The 7616-nt window shown below is 35.5% G+C and overlaps 1 pseudogene; it reads right to left on the reverse strand.

Moving 5' to 3' along the window:
- Positions 1-1200: 1200 nt before the first annotated feature.
- Positions 1201-5266, reverse strand: LOC111542710 (annotated as a pseudogene).
- Between the last annotated feature and the right edge of the window lie 2350 nt (positions 5267-7616).

Genomic DNA, 7616 nt, shown 5'->3' on the forward strand with positions numbered 1-7616 from the left:
ACACGTTTACACTGTTGGTGGGACTGTAAACTAGTTCAACCATGTGGAAAACAGTGTGGCGATTCCTCAAGGATCTAGAACTAGAACTACCATTTGACCCAGCCATCCCATTACTGGGTATATACCCAAAGGATTATAAGTCATGCTGCTATAAAGACACATGCACACGTATGTTTATTGTGGCACTATTCACAATAGAAAAGACTTGGAATCAACCCAAATATCCATCAGTGACAGACTGGATTAAGAAAATGTGGCACATATACACCATGGAATACTATGCAGCCATAAAAAAGGATGAGTTCATGTCCTTTGTAGGGACATGGATGCAGCTGGAAACCATCATTCCCCGCAAACTATCGCAAGAACAGAAAACCAAATACCGCGTGTTCTCACTCATAGGTGGGAATTGAACAATGAGATCACTTGGACACAGGAAGGGGAACATCACACACTGGGTCCTATTGTGGTGACAGGGTAGTGGGGAGGGATAGCATTAGGAGATACACCTAATGTAAATGACGAGTTAATGAGTGCAGCACACCAACATGGCACATGTATACATATGTAACAAACCTGCACGTTGTGCACATGTACCCTAGAACTTAAAGCATAATAAAAAAAAAAAAAAAAAAGAAAAGAAAAGAAAAAAAGGATAAACTAAATTCCAAAAAAAAAGGAAAAAGAAAAAAGAGGTAGTTAGTTGGGGTGAAGAGGAAACAATGTTTATGTCTAACAGCACCTGGGAAAATATGTCACATCTGTCATTTTGATCTCAGCATCTATCTCTCTCCCTTGAATCTGCAAATATTATAGAAGATGATCGTTTACCTTTTTATTCTTATCTACTTGGACTCTCTCTCCTATTACATCCACCCCAGCATTATTATCACTAATCATAAAAATGAATTGCCCTTCCAAAGAAATTTATAAAGCAAAACTTCAATGTCAGGTTGTTTAGATTTAGAAGAGAAGGACCCAAGTGAGTTCACTTTTCTTCATACAATTATTAGGGAAAACAAGCAAAATTTCCAGTAACCCTAAACACTGCCTTTTCTCCCTGGATCTAGTTAATTCCTATCAAATCTTTAGTTGACTCTAAGGACTGGCTGTACGAGATCCTGACACAGGTACAGGTAAAAAAACACAGGTACAGATAAACTTGCATAAACGTTTTGGTCCAGGTCTTGGCCTCCAGTCTTATGATGGGCTGGTGGAATATTGCTTCATCAAATGCTCGTGACAGGGACTGCAAACTCGCTCAGGCTTCATAGTTGCAGGAAGAGGCAGTTCATTTGTTGAACAGGCATGACAGAATGTTCCTCTGCAGTTCGTACACACATTCTTTGTTAGACTGACATCTTCCTGGTGTAGCTGACACACCTGTGGTTTCTCAGCGAGCAGCAGCTGATCCTGTTCATCCATAGGGTGGGGTTGCAGTCTGTGACTTTCTTCCAGAGGCATTTTTAGTTTAACATTTTCATCTTGCATTTTGTGCTTCCCATCCATCTTGGATTCTGGCTTCTGGGAACCCTTTCCTGGGATGTTCCTGTTGTTTCGTAATCTTCTTTCATTTTCCTGATTTAGTTCTAACTCAAGCTGGTTCCACTGCCTGGTGAGCTCCTCGACTTCGAGCTGCAGACTGTTGATCTTGTCTTCAAACTCCTGTTTGAAGAGCCGGTTGTTCAACTCAGCAGACTGATAGCTTCGCTCAGCCTGATGCAATTTTTGTTCAAGTTGTTTAATGATAGCAGTCATCTGATTAGTCTTCTGTTCCAAGCTACTGTTTAGTTCACTTTTTTGTTTTACTCCTAAGTCTGAACTCTGCAGCTTAAAGGCAAGTTCATGCTTGAGGGGCCTGAGATCATCTAGCTGCTGCTGAAGAGATACCAGGGCATCCTGCTTCTCACAGACATCCTTCTCCAGCATCTTCATATCTCCTGCCTCATGCTGATCTGTATCTCAGTTCTTTTTCAACATCCAATGGTAATTGTGTCTCTTCTTTTAAATGCTTTCTTGCTTCACTTGGTGCCTGCCCTTCTGCAGTTCTGTCTTGCTTGGGACCCTTCCAACTGGATTCCAGTATATAGGAACTTTCCTCTTTAACTCATTACATTTCTTCTTGTAAGGTAGTAATCCTGCTGTTTGCAACCTCAAGCTCCTCTGTCAGTTTAGTGTTGGATTTTTCTAATGCATCTACTTTTGCCTTAAGGTTGTTTACAGTAGCATTCAAATGCCTGTTCAGTTCTTCTACAAAGTTCTTCTGGTCCAGAATCGCAGTAATCTGACTGTCTCCTTCACTACTTTTACTGCTGTTTCCGTTCTTGAAATACATTGAAAAATGTATAACTCCAACCTGAGAGTCCAAGTCTTCTCCTTTCACACTGAAATTGGCATCAATGACATTCAGACCCACCAACAAGCCATCAATTATGGCTCCTTCTTCTTCCATCATAAGGGCACTGGGTTCGCAGAATTCACTGAGAAGTTATTTCTTATTGATCAAAGTTTTCATATATTTGAAAGTTTCTTTTGCATTAATGCCAAACAAAGCCAAGCTCTTCCTCTACCTACTGGCGTCTAAAGTCCTGGAAGGTTTTTAACACTTGCTGTTATCTCTGCGGCTCCTGGAACAAGCTTTTCTACCAGTTCTAGATCCTCCCAGAAGGCTTTATTTTGTCAAAGAAAAGTTTTTTCTTTTTCTTTTTCTTTTTTAAGTTTTCAAGCCCTGTTTCAGACAGTGCTCCATCACTACAAAGAATTGCTGAAGAGGTGCATAGTCAGAGTAGAGAGTCCTCTCCAGGTTCAGAGCTGATTCAACCAAGCCCTTGATACTCAGCTTGTCCGTGTTCATGAGGTTCATGTGTTCCTTAGCCAAGAGATAATTAGGATGGTGCTCGCCGCTGCCGCCACAGCGTCGCTGCTCAGCAGCAGGAAGAGTAGCTGGGAGCCGGCGACAGCAGGGTTCTTCTGGAGCGCTGCTGCTCAGCGGAGGGCGCACTGGAAGCCAGCGCCTCCACCTCCTGGGTAGAGCATAAAGAAGGGGGCGGCCACTGCAAGTCAGCCTCCGACTGCCCGGCGCGGGAGGCCGGCGGCGGCCGCTTCTCGCCCTCTCCTATAAGCAGTTTTATAAGCTTTCTGAGACCAGAAAAAATAAAAAGAAAAAGAAAATCAGTCTCATTATTTTATATGCGTACATTTTTTTTTTTTTTTTTTAACCAAAAACTCATTATGGACAAAACAAAATACTACCGCCCCACTCCAAATTATCTCTGCATCATGCTCACAACCTCAGCACAAAGTTCAATAGAGGTTTTATTGGATATGTTGGCTTCAATCATTGAGTGCCTTGTAATGATGAAATTTCGTCAGTTTTTGTAAACATTCTCTGAGGCCAGATAAAACTCAGGCTGTTCTGAGGGTTACACTAATTTTGAGAAAGGCTTGCAATGAGCATCCCTTTTTTTGTGTACCTCAGAAAAAAACATAGAGGTTTAAAATCCAGAGTTCTTTGTTAATGTCACACATTTAAAATCTAGATACCAACCTGTGTATACAGAATAATTACTTTATTGCTATGGTAATCAATATTTCATATTTTAGAATATTAGGAAAATTTAGAAAGTTTTGCTACTGCTGTTTGCCTTCATTAGGAAATGCTTAACAAATTGATAAAAGCTGATTGTTAAAAAATTAATCTGTGACATTAAATTTTATTTCCAATTATGTTTTATGGGAATTGTATTCTATTTTTTTGTATTTTTAACCACAGTTTTATTATACTATATATAAACCTATATTTAATATCATATATATGTCTTTGACATTTGAGAGATCCCTATTTTTATGAAATAATCAGCTATGTAAATATTTCTTATTCTATTTTAAATACTTGGTTCTAAATTACATGAAATGCCAGTTTTCAGTATGGTTTTGTGGACAATTAGACACACCAAAAAGTCACCACCACAGAATTATTGTTTAGTGAGAGGCCTTAAGCATGGAAATTGTTAAAGTAAACTTCTTTGACCACAATGGTTGAATGACTAATTCACAGTGGTAATGGAACTATTTGGGTCACTTTCAGAAAAAAAAAAAAAATATATATATATATATTTTATATTTATATATTTATATATATATTATATATATATATATTATATATATATTTATATATATATAGTTATGTTACTGCAATTGCAATACATCACTGTATTATTAAAAATGGGAATTATATTTTTACTATTTTTTTGCCTTGCTTTGCCCACCCTCACAAAACAAGGTCCTACTAATTTAGCAAGAAAGTTGACAAGTTACATTTTAATCTGATGCAAAAAAAATTTAGACTATTCAGGTATTATTTTTAATTCAAAAAACAAAGAATATGCGTGTCTTCTTCACTTTGTGAGCTTGAGATAGCATTGAAAATCGTCAAATAATTTTTATGTAAAGTGGCAAATTTTAAAAAACAAATGTATTGAAATGCTTTCAAAGCAGTATTTTAAACAGATTTTGAATGTGTTGCCATACACTGTGATTTACATAAGTAAATCTCACCAAAAACAATGATTAATGTACTTATCACTTTCATTTTAGTGATGAAAAACTTTTGGATTCCTCCACCTGGCCTCTAAGAGTGCCATCCAATTCAAAAGGGAATTTTTAATAATTAACCATTCCCAAATCTTTAAATGCTTGATGCATTGTAAACCCTTATGCTTACAGAATTTCAGAAGAGGAAGGGAACCTATAAGTTAGTAGAAAAGAAGGTTAAGTTTCATGGTTACTAAAAATATTTGAGACAGATGGATTAATATACAGTATACATTTCCTGACAGAATTAATTATAACATTTTTTTAAGGATATTAAATATGAAGGTGTTAAACAGTGGGAAAAAGAGTAGCTTTTCCAAGAAAAAAAAATGATGCTTATGTTGGACAGGGTGGGCAGGGAGAAATTCAGATTCTTTCGAAAATATAAGTACAATATAAAAAGCACATACACAAAATTTAGTTTGGTCTTTGGATTTGTTTTCTTTTCTAGTTTTAGCAACTGAAGTCCAATGTTGTTTTAGTGACTGGGCATGATTATACTTACTCACGTCTTTCCCACAAATGTATGCATCAATTTTCTGTCTTCACACCACTTATATTTTATATCTATGTTATCATATTTGGCACAAAATTACTATTCTCTACATGGGCATTACAGCATTTTACATCATTCTAATTAGGCATATATCATGACATACTTGGTATAGCACATCCTGGTACTGTTGGTAACAAAGGAAAATTTTGCTGAGAAAGTAACATGAGAATCATAGAAGCTTTGATTATCAGATGCTGAGGACAGCTGTGGTATTAAAAGCTAATAATCTGAAAACAATAATCTACTGAAAAAAATGATGGTACGGAATGACCATATGCATGCTATGTAAAAAGAAAGCATATACAGGCACACACACACACACACACACACACACACACACACAAGCTACAGAAACAGAGGCATATTTATGTAATACACCTCAGTTTTTCTTTAACATAGTTGATTTTTCCTTTTTTCCCCCAGTGCTTCTGACAAGTTCAGTACATTGTATAGTTTCCAACCTTCAGAGTTCTTGCTAAGATTACGTTTTACTAAGATTAAGAAAAGTGCTTTTTGTGCTAATATTGTTTACACTAGAAAAAGCATGAAGGTGTTTTGAGAGATTGTCAAACTCAGCCACCGCTCAATAAACATGAAATTTAATCAAAATTAGTGTACTTCCTAGGAAAACCCAGCTTTAAAGTGAGCTGCCTACTCTGCTTTTGCAAAAAGCAGAAATACACAAACACACACACCCCTACCCATTCCCACCACACAAATACTCCTGGACAAAAGTCTTTCACTAAACTTTACCTATACAGAAGTTCAAGATGCAACCATGATACAAGGAAAATTGAATCTGAATTTCAAATTTAATTTTCCCTGAATGTGCACATGGAGTGTGTATGTACGTATGAAATAATTTTATGTTGTTATTCTCAACTGATTATAATGCTATTACATAATCAATTTTACATTGTGAACATTATTTTTTAAAATTGACAGACAAAAGAATATCTGTTCACTGTGTATAACATGATATTTTGGAGTATCAATATACATTGTGGAATGGTTAAATCTATATAATTAACGTATGCATTACCTCACATAGTTACCATTTTTGTGGTGGGAACACTTCACGTCCACTCTAAGCATTTTTTAAATAATACCCTATATTATTAACTACATTACTATGTTGTACAATAGATCTTCTGAACTTTTTTCTCTTCTCTAACTATAATTTTGTATCCATTGGCCAACATTTCCCCAACATCCACCCCTACTAACCCAGTCCCTGGTATCACTCTCCTGTTCTCTACTACTGTGAGATTAACTTTTTTTAGATTCCACATATGAATTAGATAATGCAGTATTTGTCTTTCTGTGCCTGGCTTATTTCCCTTAGCATAATGTCCTTTAGGTTTATCCAGACTGTCCTTCTTTTGATAGTTGAATTGTATTCCAGTGTATACATATAAATATTTTCTTTTTTCATTAATCTGTTGATAGACACTTAGGCTGACTCTATATCTTGGTTATTGTGACTAATACTGAAACAAACATAGCAGTGCAAATATTGCTTCAACAGACTGATTTCATTTCCTTTGGATGTATACCCAATAGTGGGAATGCTGGATCATGTGGTGGTCCTATATTTAATTTTTTGAGAAAGCTCCATATTGTTTCCATAATGGCTGTACATTCCCACCAACAATGGGCAGATGTTTCCTTTTCTTTACTTCCTTGCTAACACTTAGCTCTTGTCTTTTGATCATAGCCATTCTAAAAGGTGCTTGGTCATATCTCACTGTGGTTTGGATTTGCATTTTCCTGATGATCAATGATGTTGAACATTATTTTTCATGTACCTGATTGCTACTTGAATGTTGCCTTCTGAGAAATGCCTATTCAAGTCCTTTGTCCAGTTTTTAATTGAGTTATTTCTTCTTTTGCTATTGAGTTGTTTCAGTTCCTTCTATATTATGTATATTAACCCCTTATTATTATATTATATATAAGTTTGCAACTTATAGATAATATATAGTTATTATATATAGTTTGCAATATATATATAATATAGTTTATATAATATATATAATATATATATAATATATATATAATATAAACTATATTATATATATAGTTTGCAAATATTTTCCCTATTTAGTAGGTTGTCTCTATTCTGTTGATTGTTTCCTTTGTTGTGAGGAAGCTTTTTAGTTTGATGTAATCCCATTTGTCTATTTTTGCTAGTGTTGACTGTGCTTTTTTTTTTTTTTTTGACTGTGCCTTTTGTGTCATATTGAAAGTTATTGCTCAAAACAATGTAATGGAGATTTTTCTCTATTTTTTTCTCATAGTTTCATAGTTTTGGGTCTTACATTTAAGTCTTTAATTCTTTTTGAGTTTATTTTGGTATATGGTGTGAGATAGGGTCTAATGTTTTTCTTCTGCATGTGCATATCTAGCTTTCCCAATAGCATTTATTAGAGAACCTGTCCATGCCTCATTGTATGCTCTTGATGCC

Source organism: Piliocolobus tephrosceles, chromosome 4, assembly GCF_002776525.5.
Source record: "Piliocolobus tephrosceles isolate RC106 chromosome 4, ASM277652v3, whole genome shotgun sequence".
In the NCBI taxonomy this organism is placed as follows: domain Eukaryota; kingdom Metazoa; phylum Chordata; class Mammalia; order Primates; family Cercopithecidae; genus Piliocolobus; species Piliocolobus tephrosceles.